Source organism: Crinia signifera, chromosome 6 (assembly GCF_055691185.1).
Source record: "Crinia signifera chromosome 6, ASM5569118v1, whole genome shotgun sequence".
NCBI classification, from domain to species: Eukaryota; Metazoa; Chordata; class Amphibia; order Anura; family Myobatrachidae; genus Crinia; species Crinia signifera.
This window is the reverse complement of record NC_139222.1, coordinates 207,859,068-207,875,045: the sequence shown is the minus strand read 5'-3', so window position 1 is coordinate 207,875,045 and position 15,978 is coordinate 207,859,068. Positions and strand designations below refer to the sequence as shown.

General features: G+C 45.4%; 1 long non-coding RNA gene across 1 annotated transcript; it reads left to right on the top strand.

The window, feature by feature from the left end:
• The first annotated feature begins 8,332 nt into the window (after positions 1-8,332).
• LOC146007199 (uncharacterized) lies at positions 8,333-12,161 on the top strand. Its single transcript, XR_014444276.1, has 2 exons — positions 8,333-8,394; positions 11,708-12,161. It is a non-coding gene; the product is annotated as an uncharacterized LOC146007199 (long non-coding RNA).
• The last annotated feature ends 3,817 nt before the right edge of the window (positions 12,162-15,978 follow it).

Sequence of the window (15,978 nt, the reverse complement as noted above, 5' to 3'; positions counted from 1 at the left end):
ATTGTATGATATTGTACAGTATCGCGCGATATCGCATCGCATGCCTTATGGTATGCGATGCGATGGGCGCCGCCAAAATGCACAAGTACCGACTTTAATGTCTACTTTATATTGTGTTTGCTGTGTTATGTTATTTATAAGGTGTGTACACACGGTGGCAGTTAACAATTTGTGCACATTGGTGGAACATTTGGGTCGCAAGGCCTAAAAATAAAATGTGAAGTGCATGTGACAAGGCTTCCGATGTTGACTATATCGCCAACATCGGAAGCCATATCTCACCGTCTGGGCACACCATTATTGGACTGTTGTAGCAGACTGCAGTTTTATGCTACGGTCAGTAATGTGGTACAGATAACGCCGGCCTTATTATTGCCGCCTGGACGCCATGGCGGAGGTTCTGGCGCATCGATATTTTTATGGCGCTGGCGTCCGCCAAGCGACATGGTTGCTCGCCATGTAATACAATCTGCCACCACTGGGTGGCTAATGCTCCATCAAGATACAGTCGGAGTGATTCCTCCATTCGCCGTATTACTATACTGTATGAGAAGCTCGTGCGCGATTAGACGCTCATGCACGATGAGGTGCTCGTGGGAAATGATAAAGTACAGTACAGTACAGTAAAGTAAATTAAAATGAGACACTAGTGAACGTACAATACAGTACAAGTGAGCAAATGGAGGAGGCGCTGAAGTCAAAGTGCCTCCTGCCTTTCCAGAGTTGGACGGTATCGACTTGCGCTAAAATAAAGTACAGTACTACAGTACATGACAGCACTAATCTATGAAAGGACAAACTCAGACAATCCATGAAAGAACTACAGGTATCAGACGCTGGCGGGCCGTCCTCGGGGTTCTCGCCAGGGGGGCGTCTCAGAGGCTGCAGGGGTACTGGTTTTGCCATCACATCCTGCCGCGGGTTACATGACTGTACAGTAGTCTAGTGGTTAGCTGCGCGGCAATCCAAGCAGGAGGCCCGAGTTCGATTACGGAGGGGAGGGGGTTGTAAGATAATTTTGATGTTTATTTATTTATTTATTCATTCATTTATTTATTTATTTATTTATGTATAAATGCACAGTAATCAATAAAGCTAGCGTAGACCACTAAATGTGTACTGAAGGATTCACAAGCCGAGTCCTGACAGACCAGACTTCACGGAGGTTCAGGCGCATCTGCGGCCGAATCTAGATAGTACACTCGGGAGATTTAGCCGCTAATGCGACTGAACCTCCGCGAGGACCAAGAGTTACAGTATGAGTTGAAGCGTCCAGTGCGAGGTTTGCCGGGGGTGACTGGTTTAAGAAAGCCCTATTTCACACGCTGCAATACTGTATTGTCTCTTGCAAGGAGTAATGAAGTCAAGCGCCTCCTCCCCTCCCCCCAGGGGTGGAGGGGGTCGGCTAATACAGGTCATTACACTTCAACATCTCCTGCAGAGCAAAGAATCCACGAAGGGGCGGGCCGTGCCGTCCTCGGGGTTCTCGCCAGGGGGGCGTCTCAGAGGCTGCAGGGGTACTGGTTTTGCCATCACATCCTGCCACGGGTTACATGACCGTACAGTAGTCTAGTGGTTAGCTGCGCGGCAATCCAAGCAGGAGGCCCGAGTTCGATTACGGAGGGGAGGGGGTTGTAAGATAATTTTGATGTTTATTTATTTATTCATTCATTCATTTATTTATTTATTTATTTATTTATTTATTTATAAATGCACAGTAATCAATAAAGCTAGCGTAGACCACTAAATGTGTACTGAAGGATTCACAAGCCGAGTCCTGACAGACTAGACTTCACGGAGGTTCAGGCGCATCTGCGGCCGAATCTAGATAGTACACTCGGGAGATTTAGCCGCTAATGCGACTGAACCTCCGCGAGGACCAAGAGTTACAGTATGAGTTGAAGCGTCCAGTGCGAGGTTTGCCGGGGGTGACTGGTTTAAGAAAGCCCTATTTCACACGCTGCAATACTGTATTGTCTCTTGCAAGGAGTAATGAAGTCAAGCGCCTCCTCCCCTCCCCCCAGGGGTGGAGGGGGTCGGCTAATACAGGTCATTACACTTCAACATCTCCTGCAGAGCAAAGAATCCACGAAGGGGCGGGCCGTGCCGTCCTCGGGGTTCTCGCCAGGGGGGCGTCTCAGAGGCTGCAGGGGTACTGGTTTTGCCATCACATCCTGCCACGGGTTACATGACCGTACAGTAGTCTAGTGGTTAGCTGCGCGGCAACCCAAGCAGGAGGCCCGAGTTCGATTACGGAGGGGAGGGGGTTGTAAGATAATTTTGATATTTATTTATTTATTCATTCATTCATTCATTTATTTATTTATTTATTTATTTATTTATAAATGCACAGTAATCAATAAAGCTAGCGTAGACCACTAAATGTGTACTGAAGGATTCACAAGCCGAGTCCTGACAGACCAGACTTCACGGAGGTTCAGGCGCATCTGCGGCCGAATCTAGATAGTACACTCGGGAGATTTAGCCGCTAATGCGACTGAACCTCCGCGAGGACCAAGAGTTACAGTATGAGTTGAAGCGTCCAGTGCGAGGTTTGCCGGGGGTGACTGGTTTAAGAAAGCCCTATTTCACACGCTGCAATACTGTATTGTCTCTTGCAAGGAGTAATGAAGTCAAGCGCCTCCTCCCCTCCCCCCAGGGGTGGAGGGGGTCGGCTAATACAGGTCATTACACTTCAACATCTCCTGCAGAGCAAAGAATCCACGAAGGGGCGGGCCGTGCCGTCCTCGGGGTTCTCGCCAGGGGGGCGTCTCAGAGGCTGCAGGGGTACTGGTTTTGCCATCACATCCTGCCACGGGTTACATGACCGTACAGTAGTCTAGTGGTTAGCTGCGCGGCAATCCAAGCAGGAGGCCCGAGTTCGATTACGGAGGGGAGGGGGTTGTAAGATAATTTTGATGTTTATTTATTTATTCATTCATTCATTCATTCATTTATTTATTTATTTATTTATTTATTTATTTATAAATGCACAGTAATCAATAAAGCTAGCGTAGACCACTAAATGTGTACTGAAGGATTCACAAGCCGAGTCCTGACAGACCAGACTTCACGGAGGTTCAGGCGCATCTGCGGCCGAATCTAGATAGTACACTCGGGAGATTTAGCCGCTAATGCGACTGAACCTCCGCGAGGACCAAGAGTTACAGTATGAGTTGAAGCGTCCAGTGCGAGGTTTGCCGGGGGTGACTGGTTTAAGAAAGCCCTGTTTCACACGCTGCAATACTGTATTGTCTCTTGCAAGGAGTAATGAAGTCAAGCGCCTCCTCCCCTCCCCCCAGGGGTGGAGGGGGTCGGCTAATACAGGTCATTACACTTCAACATCTCCTGCAGAGCAAAGAATCCACGAAGGGGCGGGCCGTGCCAGACGTGCTTCCAGAGCTGGCGGGCCATCCTCAGGGTTTTTTCTATTGGAATACAGTGTGTACAGTATACTCTCTGACAAAATCCTCCCCACAGTAGATGGACAAACCCATGTGCACAGCAGGCGAGGCAGTGCAAAATGACACACCCAAATCTACTGTACAGTACATACTGTAATTCTCTCTGCGCAAGTCCAGTAACACCTGCCTCACCTGCAGTGCACATGGGTTTGTCCATCCAAGAAGGATTTTGTCAGAGAGTGAAGAAGAACAAGGGCCTCAGTACATGCTGGAGCCTGTTCAAAAATACTTTTCCGGTACAGATGGTGAGAGCCCTGGTGTTATACTGTACAATACTTACCAACCGCGCTCAGAGACTCCTCCTCCAGCTGGGTGGGGGCAGAGGTGGCCCTCTCCTCCTGGGTGGCGGCAGGGAGGCTTTCTGGAGCTGCAAATGTCAAAAAAAAAAGGACAAAATAAAGAGGCTGTATCGTGCAAGCAGGGGTATTTTTGAACAGGCTCCAGCAGGAACTGATGCCCTTACTCTGCTTCACTCTCTGACAAAATCCTCCCCACAGTAGATGGACAAACCCATGTGCACAGCAGGCGAGGCAGTGCAAAATGACACACCCAAATCTACTGTACAGTACATACTGTAATTCTCTCTGCGCAAGTCCAGTAACACCTGCCTCACCTGCAGTGCACATGGGTTTGTCCATCCAAGAAGGATTTTGTCAGAGAGTGAAGAAGAACAAGGGCCTCAGTACATGCTGGAGCCTGTTCAAAAATACTTTTCCGGTACAGATGGTGAGAGCCCTGGTGTTATACTGTACAATACTTACCAACCGCGCTCAGAGACTCCTCCTCCAGCTGGGTGGGGGCAGAGGTGGCCCTCTCCTCCTGGGTGGCGGCAGGGAGGCTTTCTGGAGCTGCAAATGTCAAAAAAAAAAAAGGACAAAATAAAGAGGCTGTATCGTGCAAGCAGGGGTATTTTTGAACAGGCTCCAGCAGGAGCTGATGCCCTTACTCTGCTTCACTCTCTGACAAAATCCTCCCCACAGTAGATGGACAAACCCATGTGCACAGCAGGCGAGGCAGTGCAAAATGACACACCCAAATCTACTGTACAGTACATACTGTAATTCTCTCTGCGCAAGTCCAGTAACACCTGCCTCACCTGCAGTGCACATGGGTTTGTCCATCCAAGAAGGATTTTGTCAGAGAGTGAAGAAGAACAAGGGCCTCAGTACATGCTGGAGCCTGTTCAAAAATACTTTTCCGGTACAGATGGTGAGAGCCCTGGTGTTATACTGTACAATACTTACCAACCGCGCTCAGAGACTCCTCCTCCAGCTGGGTGGGGGCAGAGGTGGCCCTCTCCTCCTGGGTGGCGGCAGGGAGGCTTTCTGGAGCTGCAAATGTCAAAAAAAAAAAGGACAAAATAAAGAGGCTGTATCGTGCAAGCAGGGGTATTTTTGAACAGGCTCCAGCAGGAACTGATGCCCTTACTCTGCTTCACTCTCTGACAAAATCCTCCCCACAGTAGATGGACAAACCCATGTGCACAGCAGGCGAGGCAGTGCAAAATGACACACCCAAATCTACTGTACAGTACATACTGTAATTCTCTCTGCGCAAGTCCAGTAACACCTGCCTCACCTGCAGTGCACATGGGTTTGTCCATCCAAGAAGGATTTTGTCAGAGAGTGAAGAAGAACAAGGGCCTCAGTACATGCTGGAGCCTGTTCAAAAATACTTTTCCGGTACAGATGGTGAGAGCCCTGGTGTTATACTGTACAATACTTACCAACCGCGCTCAGAGACTCCTCCTCCAGCTGGGTGGGGGCAGAGGTGGCCCTCTCCTCCTGGGTGGCGGCAGGGAGGCCTTCTGGAGCTGCGACATCCACTGGGACTGCGGAAAAGCACACAAAAAAACTACTGTGCTGTACAGTACTGTATATTCTCTAACACGAACATACTGTACTATAAAGTACAATGTGTTAAGGTACTGTATCAACACTACAGTACATACTGTACTGTGCAGTACATAACAGTACAGTACAGTACAGTACCTGCCAAAATGACCCATTCCAGGAGGGATGAAATGCTGTGGTCCTGTACAGTATCCCACATGTTTGAAAGTCAATATGCAATGTTCCGCTCTGTACTGTATACAGTATACTGTACTGTACTTACAGTGGCGGTGCTGTCTCTCCCGCAGCGTCATCCTGCTGATACCTGGAAAAATAAGAAATACAGTGCGTAAGGCATACTGTAATTACTGCAGATACAGTATTTGTAGGCCCCATATCAAAAGTTTGTAAGGGCCCACAATTTACTGTACAGTACTGTACAGTATGTCATGAAAACCAATGCTGTAGGAAATCACCCATGGCAACAAGCATGTACTGTACAGCATACAGTAGTTGCCTTCCCTCTTCAGCAGGAGACTCCCTGAAATACTGCACAGTACTGTAGCAGCAATCTCCATCTCTCTCTCATTAGTCCTACACATTATGCCATACTGTACACCAAAATACTGTACCTACTGTATTACAGTACAGTATGTACAGTATTTTACCACATTCCATAATGTCCATTACCCATTACTACACACACTATAATGCTCATTGCATATTAGGGGGTTAACATGCTTGTTGCCATGGGATGAACCTGGTCTTCCAGGTGTTGCACACTCTGGAAGGGATTAACATGCTCATTGCAAAGAATTTACTGTACAGTACATGATCTGCCAGGGATTCCGGGGGTTAACATGTTGACATCACCCCAACCATGGGCTGGAAACCAGGTCTGGTGGCTGCAGGAATGGGAATGTAAGAAGTGGGGTCCAGGCCCTGGAGTTGGAGAGCGGAACAATGCTCAGAAGGACCTGTCTAATACTGCTCCCCCCAAATCTGTATCAATACCACTGCTGAACAGCTGACTCTGGCGCTCTCAGACCCGGTCCAAAAAACCTCTCTGTCCAGGTCAGCGCCCCCCCCACACACAATACAGTATCTCCATGTACAGTACAGTAGTGTACTGTATGGAAGTACTGTAGACACACCCTTCAGGTGGAGAATGACACACCCCCTAATTCTAAATTCTAATTCTAATAGCAAGTTCTGTAAAATCTACCTGAACAGTTGTACAGCAATCAGCACATTAAAAAAAAATACAGGTACAGTATACTGTAAAATCCCCCATGGCAACAAGTAAAAAAATACTGTATACAATAGCACTCAACATTGTACAGGTATGTACAGTACTTACTTTGCCTGAGGGAGTCCAGCAGTTGAGGGTCCCGACGGACCAGGTCGGACCATCTCCTCTGGAGGCTCCTAACTGGCCTGTCTCTATGGAACCTCACCCTGATGGCTTGACGGGCCCCCTGGTAGGCCTCCACAATCTCCCGATTAGAGACCAGGAGCCTGTCCCGCCAAGCCACCAGGGTGAGGAGCTCCCCTCTGCCAAAGGGCCTTGCCCTCCTGACTCTGCCAGTGTCCGACATACTGAACAGGTCCAGGTACAGTACTAGCGATACTGATAATGGCGCCTACAGTATACTGCAATAGCGTGTGCGCCGTGCGTCCTATGCGCCGTGCGTCCTATGCGCCGTGCGTCCTATGCGCCGTGCGTCCTGTGCGGAACAGCGTCCCATTCTGTGCGCCCGCCGCTGAGTAGTGGGTACAGTAGTTTATCAGTAGTTTATCAGTAGTTTTTATATACTGTAATACATTACTTATACAATATACTGTAAAATGTAATACTATACTGTAAATATAAATAATTATATTTTAATCACACAGTATATTGTCAATAATTATATCTTAGTTAAAACTGTAAAATTTGATACTATAATATTAAAGGTTTAACGCCGTAATCGAACACGGGTCTCCGGCGTGAAACACCATGCAGATAACCACTACACTACAGCCAAGAACTGTACAGTGTAATGACTACTATACTACCATGACTGATTCTACACCCAGCCTGTAGCTTAACAGTCAGGAGCTGATTGGACGGCATTTTCCACTTCTCCTCCCTTATCACCGCTTCATACTGTAAATCTACCCATCAGTAACTTACCGCACAATACTGTGAATGTAATGCTGCAAAACCATATTGTGACCAAGTTTCCAATATTGTGACCGCCTTTAGAACAATACTGTACTGTATACTGAGACGCATAGCGTCCGTGTCGTACAACCTTTAGAACTACAGTACGGTGTTTGATGTTACGCATTAGCGTCTGTGCGGCTACATCTCCTAACTGTCACTGCGTCTATAGACGCAGTGACAGTTAGAAGCCATGACGTACATGTACGTCATGTGTCGGGAAGTACCTCCCGGCCATGACGTACATGTACGACACTCTCTGTCCGCATCAGCATGATGCACTCTCGGCTGAAGAGACTGGATCACGCTCGTGCCAGCGGCATTAGAGAGGTGCTCATCGTATAATAAAGTTCATGTAATTCCTGCGCATCATGCACGCGCTGAAGCACAAATCTTACGCATGCGCAAATGAGGTTTTTAAAAGTGACATCTGGTGGTTGGTCTGTGATATTGCACTCGTCGTGAAGCGCCACGGCGATTCGCTACATGTATGCGCCATGGCGTGTGTCGGAAACATCGCCATAGGCGGCAATAATAAGACCCGCGCCATCTGTATTTTACTTTTAAATTAGGCGAGTTGTAAGATTTTCATTGCAGTTTAAAAGCGAAGGTTGCTGTTTTATGATCTTATTATTTTACTGCTGTAGCATACTGTGTTGTCATGGTGTTATTGCGGATTGCTGTGCATGTTTTTAATAGGATAGTACCTACAAGTACATAATTTTATTTGACTGGTGGAGTAGCATGTGGTTCAATTTAATCTGCGGTAGATTTTCAAAATTGTACTAACATATTAATATGTATTTTTTTGTTTTTCACTTTTCTTTTGTAGACGCTGTTATCAGGTTGAAAATCCCCATTTTTTTCGAATTTTCCCCTTTCCAGAGATTTGGTCATTTTTATTAAATTCTTTTTACACTTGTATTTGTAATATTAACCATTGCAGTTCATGGTATTTGACGTAATACATAGCCTTCAATGATGTTGTTTTCTTTCTATTTTTTAGCCATGTCACGGGCGATGGACAATCGCTTCTGGGGTCAATTTATTGACATGTACAAGGAGAACCGCTGCTTGTGGAAGAAAAGTCACAGGGAATACCGTAACCCGGAGAAACGTAATCAGGCATACCAGAAAATGGCTGATTTTAGTAGGAAGTATTGCTGTCTGTACGCGGCGGAGGCACTCAGGAATCCTCCTGATTATTTCTCTCAATTTGGAACCCACATTGGCGGGGAGATGCGGAACATGGCTCCCGACCAGTTCTGCTTCTTCAAGCGTGTGGTGCATCTTGGTTTGTTACGCGCATCACAAGGAAACTTGACTGCTGCGAGTACCATACTGGAAGCACCATCAGCCCCCACACAATTACCCCCACTGCCCAACTACCCACAACACCCCCATATGCACTCTGCGCCGGTTAACCCGCCGCCTCACCCTACTTTTTATGCGCCGGTACCCCCTGCAGGACCCCCTGCAGCCACCACCTCTCATGATCCCTCGTCGTTACCTGGTGTCATGTACACATCTTTGATGTGTACACAGTCCCCGGCACCAGATAACAATAGTTCCTGGTAAATTGTCACTGAATTTGTTTTCATTATAGTTTAAGTACTGACAGCAATGCCCTTGTTCTTCTCCCTGAATTGTTCGACGATAAAGTTTGATGCTCGTTGGTATCACAATTTCGGTTTGTTATGGTCACAGTCTGGGACTTCTGAACATTCTGATGCCCGGACTTGTTGTGCTCCTTTGACCACCACTGTTTGGCAGATTTGCAACTTCTTACGAAACCAGGTGAAGTTTGCAGCACGGTGACGCCCTACTATATCAGCCAATCCTGGTATGCCTGATTGAGATGCCACTGGTTACGGTATTCCCTTCCACAAAGGCAGCTGTTCTCCTTGTACATTTCAATGATTGATCCCAGGTCCCCCCCTAAAGTTGAAAACATCCCCTTTTACAAAAAAAAAAACAAAAAAAAGCTTAAATAAAAAAATTAAGTTATATTTAAAAAAAAGAGTCGTGTGTACTTATTTTAGAATTGTAGTGTTATTAATTGTTGGTTGTAAGAATTGATGTCTCTAATTGTATTATTTATTCCCTCAGGTACTATGGGTAAGAGAGGGGTGGCAGAACAGATCCTCCAATGTACAAGCACCCATCACGACCAGATGCTGCGGTGTCATTGTAGAAGCACCCATCACAGCATATGTGATGGGTGCTTCCACAAGTTGTAATCACAGCATATGTGATGGATGCTTCCACAAGTTTTCAGCTGTTTGCACATCTGTTTGGGTGCAGCACTCGCCACACTTTGGGCGTTGCACGCAAAACTGAAATGATAGGGTGTCATTGTACAAGCACCCATCACAGTAATTGCAATGTGTGCTTGTACAATTCATTAGTTTGCACATCTGTTTGCGTAGCCACTGTTTGCGTACAGCGCTCGGCACGCTTTGGGCGCTGCACGCAAAAAAAACCACACTTTCAGGCACACTTTGGGCCATACTCACACTTTTCAAAACAAATGGGTACTTGTGTATTTTGGCGGCGCCCATCGCATCGCATACCATAACGCATGCGATGATATGCGATGCGATTTCGTTGCATAGTGTGCAATGGCATACAATTTTCGAATTGTATGCCATTGTACATGGCATACAATGCCATACGATGCGATGCGATTAAACATTGTATAAGCACCCTAATGGGTGCTTATACAATGTTCAGCACCCTAATGGGTGCTTACAATGTTAAAAGCACCCCCACTATAAACGTGAACCCGAAGCGTGGCGAGCGCAGCGAGGCCGCGAGGGGCGGCGGTACGCGTCCTACGACCTTTTCATACCCCTACTATCCACGTCAGCGTGGAGTTGAGAATAGATTAGTCTGGCGAGCGCAGCGAGCCACCGAGCCCGAAGCGTGGCGAGCGCCGCGAGCGGATACCTTCACAGGTATCCGCGTCCCCTGGCGGGCTTCACAGGTGTCCGCATGGCGAGGGGACTCGGACACCTGTGAGGCCCACCAGGGGACGCGGATACCTGTGAAGGTATCCGCGTCCCCTCGCGGGGCTCGCTGCGCTCGCCACGCTTCGGGCTCGGTGGCTCGCTGCGCTCGCCACACTAATCTATTCTCAACTCCACGCCGACGTGGATAGTAGGGGTATGAAAAGGTCGTAGGACGCGTACCGCCGCCCCTCGCGGGCTCGCTGCGCTCGCCACGCTTCGGGTTCACGTTTATAGTGGGGGGGTGGCGTGGGGGTGCATTTCACATTGTAAGCACCAATTAGGGTGCTCAAAAGCACAAATGTGATGGGTGCTTGTACAATTTTTGCTCTCATCGCATCGCATCGAATACCGTATACAATGATGTACAATGCGACGCGATGTGTATTGTATACATCGCACAGCATTGTATACGGCATTTGATGTGATGCGATTTACTTACGCAGAATAGCCCTGTACTCAAATAGCGTACTGGGCGCCGCCAAAATACACAAGTACCAGAACAAGTTTTTAGGAATAATTGGAAACTCTTAAAACAAGATCCAATTTTAACTGAAATCCTACCACCTCAACCATCTTTTATTTATCGCAAGGCTCCGTCATTAAAAGATCATCTGATAAGAAGTAATACGGAGGTAGAGTTAAGACACAGTGAGCGCACCAATGGATTCCACCGGTGTGGCTCTTGCCTAATGTGCAAGACAGTAAAAAGTAAAGAGAGAAAATTCACCCATTTTAATGTTAAAAAAGAAAGTTTTAAAATAAATAATTTTATAACATGCCACTCCAAGAATATTATTTATGTTTTGGAGTGTTCATGTGGTTTGTTTTATGTAGGAAGGACATCGAGACAGTTGAAAGTACGTATGGCAGAACATATCTATAATATTAGAAAAGGATTGCCCATACATACAGTCTCTGCCCATTTTAAATCCCATCATGATTTTAAAGAAATCAATATTATAAATTTTTGGGGCATTCAACAAATTACAGCGAGATGGAAAGTCAGAGATATCGAGAAAAGACTTGCACAAAATGAAATGCGATGGATCCACCGTTTGGGAACCCTCGTTCCAGGGGGGCTCAATGGTGAATTCGAATTAAAGCACTTTCTCACCTAATTCTTTCCTCTCTCCTTTTCTAAATATGTCCACTTTATTTGTATGTAGTTTTTATCTGATGTGTTTTTCTATCTAGATGAAATGCCCGGTTTTTAAAATCCATGTAAATAAGGAAACGGACGGTGGAACGCATAGAACCCGGAACTTCCGGGTCTTTGAAACGCACCGCCATTTTGGATATTGTAATGCGCATGTGCAGGAAGCGGCAGGTGCCGCAAGTGAGCGCAATCACCGGGCTGATAAATACAACGTGGGGAGAGTCTTTCAGCACGCTATTGAAAAAGGTGAAATTCGAAATGCGTTTAGCGTAACCAGGACTGTGTGGACCCCGTTTTTTTGGACCTACTGGATGTGTGCCTCCATTGGTTTCCTGAGTCTGACCTTTCCTGAGGGTCAGTGAAATTCTACAACTATTCCAGGGAGCTGTTTGGTGGGACGTGATTCCAGTTTGCCCCGGGGACACACATGCTATGTTTTATGTCTTCTTCATGTGAGTGTAATATGTATTAAAAGGTTCAGTGTTTTATCAATCTGCACTATCACTGTTTCCTTTTTATCCACTCCATGTTATCAAAGCTTCTGGAAGGGAGATTTGCTGTTTTGCCAGTGGGAGACCTTGAATGCTCAATTATTCTACTGGATAGTGTGAGTGTATTAGTATGTCGTGTAACTCCACTCAAGTGTAATATCATCTGCACTTAATTAGTGTTTTTTATCCTTGGCAATATGCATGCGATATGGGCTGCATAGAACCAAGTTCTTATTTCAGATCTTGAATTGGAGATCAAAAAGAAAAACCTCCTTGAAGGGACAGTATTAATTTATTCAATTTACACATGGGGCCAAATGTAATAGGTTGAGAGTTTCAGAAAGTGGGAGATTTTGGGAGAGTTTTCCCATGTTTTTTAAAGCAGCAATCCATTACATGGCAAAATCAGCCTGGTTTTGCAGTGTAATTGATTGCTGCTTTAAAAAACATGGGCAAACTCTCCCAAAATCTCTCACTTTCTGAAACTCTCACCCTATTACATTTGGCCCATGGTGTCATTTGGGAGCGCTTTATTGTTTGTGTGCATATTTTTTTCACATTGTATAGTTGCAAAAGTGTACTGGATGTCACTTTTTTTGCACCCACTCTTAAGCTGCACCCCATCTATTTGTGCGCACCCTCTACCATTTTCCCCTATCTTCTCCGCCGACCTCAACTTGACCGGACGCCTGCCGCAGAACACAACTCTACCCCACCCAACTGTAAGTACTACCCACCAGCCCATACCACTACACCACCAACAAATCTCCAAACACATCTCCCTTACGTTTCAGGGCAGTACCTGCTGCGTGGCACCCAGCACCCACCCAAAACGTAGACAATTTCAAATCATTCCAGCCTATGCAATCACTATTAACAAATCCCAAGGACAAACATTCATTCACGTTGGAATTCATCTGCAAACTTCAGTCTACTCACATGGTCAACTTTACGTGGGTTTATCAAGATCGAGACAACCAAATCAAGTCAAAGTCCACATTACCCCAAATGAAGAACAAGGACAACTACTTTCTTACAAAAGACAATTTACTAAAAATGTGGTTTTCAAGAAGTATTTCAAATGTAACATGTCGTAGTAATACAATATGTGACTTTACTAACTTTATTTTTATGAACCCACAGTCAAATTTTTTTTAAATGTTTACAATAAATGCATCACAATGTTGTAGCTGTTTTCAAATTCTTTTTAAAAAATATTTATATTCAAATAAATATTTCGTACAAATAGATTAGGTTACATTTCTGTAAAATACCAATCTTCATAACACTATCACAGACTACACCCCCTTTGCAATTATATGCACTTTGATTTAACAACATTTCTGCTCTCGCTCAAATGCACTTCAAGCACATCATTCAGCAAATTACACAAATATCTCACACTCACATATATTTCTACTTCTAATGGGGCGAAGCCCCTCATGACGGTGTGAAGAGCTCCCGGAGGGCGTGATGAATCACCTAGTATAAAATATATATGTCTGTTCAAAAATATAGATAGATAGAGAACACATATATATATTTCAGACTCCAGCCACAGAAGCAATATTGTTGGCTTTTAAATAACTGAATTAAACTTCCAGGGGGAGGAGAGGTGCCCCCTTGGGAGCAGGAGCCCGGCGGCAGATGTCTCCATTGCCTCCCACAGTTCTGCCTCTGTATGTAGATATATGTTTATAGATAGATACCCCAAAAAAAGCCTTTCACCCGCTTTTCTGGAAAATGACCTCCACGTCGTGGCTCCCCTTCTATAAGCACCCAACTGTCACACACACACCTCTGTAGCCGGAGGCCAGTAGGAACCTTGAATCATGCTACTGCATGGAGGGAGGGAGCAGAGAGGAGACTCACTGAGCGCTGATTTGATTACCATGAATAGGACCACCATGAATGGTCGATTTACACAAGGTCAACATAGACAAAAAGTCGAAATGCACTTTGATAAAAAGTCGAGACAAGCAATAAGTCAACATGGCAATGGTCGGCAGATGAAATGGTTGACATGAGTTTTTCAAAATATATTTCTTTCGTTGGACTTTTTCATGCTTTATGGTCCCCATGGACAATTGGGGGCAATAAAGTGTGTGATAGCCCAAGCAAAGCGAGTCACGTGAGGGTACGTGCTATACTAACTGGGGGCCCATGTCAATATGGATACAAAAAGGAGAAAATTTCAGGTCAACCTTTTCATCTGTCGACCATTTTCATTTCAACCTATTGTGCATGTGTTGATATTTTGTTTATGTCAACCCATGACATGTCAACTTTTTTCACTGTCAAACTTGTGCCAGTGTCAACCTTATGATCCACACTCGTTTATACATCTCGTCGGTGTAGCTACCTTTTTTGCCTCTGTAAAGAAACCAAACAGTGAACTCTCTTTTGGCTGAATAGGCCCTTTGGTGTCCATAGAAAGACCATATGGGCCGGGGCAGTTGAAGGTGTAACTATTGGGAGTGTAGTAGTTAATTCCATCACAACGATAAACATCGGCAATATTTCACTCAAAGGAAACTTTATTAAACATACAGAAGTATTCCACAGAGCCAATATAAATAACAAATGGCGCCAAAGTGGACTTTGAAAGTAGTGGCGACTATATTGTATATGTTTATTTTATTACTGAGATGAAATGTAGATATGTCCACGTAGCGATTGCTTATGTAAGGCATTCTATTGTAAATTTCATTTTCTTTTTGCTTCCTTTGTTTGTAACATGCTATTTAATGCCATTTATATATTTATATTGGCTTTGTGAAACATAGTTCTCCATGCTCCTTAAAAGCTCTTTATCTCTGTGATAGAATAAACTCCACTCCGTTTATCAGCAAAGTGGCTTCAATAACGCACAGAGCTAGGTATTTCAGAAAGCACTAGTGGTACTAGTGATTGACAAGAAAGATAGCAGTCTGGTGTTATTTCTGTAATCAAGGGGTGGGTTCACTTAAGCTTCTGGAACATACAAGTGGTGGTGTTATAGCAGACTTCTAGAATATTAGACAGAATCTGATTGGCTACTATGGGGACCACCACCTCTGTCTAGAAGGTTTAATGCTGTAACTCTACCTCCAAGTCTCTGCAGGAGTCTCTCTGTTTCTCTTTGAAGCCTTCTCCTAGCTCCACCCTGATTCTCTAGGAAGCCAGAGGCCAAATGGTACTATCTTTTGTCAAGACCATGCAGTATTCAGAAGAGCAGGGAGTCGAGCCAACTGGAAGCAGGTAGAGGGTGAAGTGCTGGTGTGGGTGTATTAGGGGGCAGAAGGTAGCAGGTTGCTTTGTGGGCATGTAAGGGGGCCACATTTTAGAAAATTTTCAATGGCCACTTTATTCCACCAATCCACCCATGACACCAGGGAAGGATATTGTAGTGGAATTAGCAGAAACAACTGCAAGAAAAGGCACAAGGATGGCTGCAAACATCAAATTTCCTGGGCTGGTATTCCATCCCAATCCACTCCAGGGGCAAACTGTAGAAATACTCATACCCCATTTCCACCAAACCTATACTGCTTTTACATCAAAATTCTGGGTCTCACCCAGAATTTTGAACAGGGCACCAACCTAAATGCAACCTAACTGAGACCCCTTTCAGGCCAGTGGCAGGAACTGGCGTATTGCAGGGATGGTGAAATCACAGCACACAAACACAGCCCGGCACTTCTCGGGAAAGCCTAAAAGCTAGACGGGATGGATTGCTGAGTCACTGGATCGGTAACCCGTTTCCACTGAGCCGCTCCCAGTTATCATGACAATAACCTGAGTTTAATCATCATTGGAAAAGGGATATTATTTGTCAT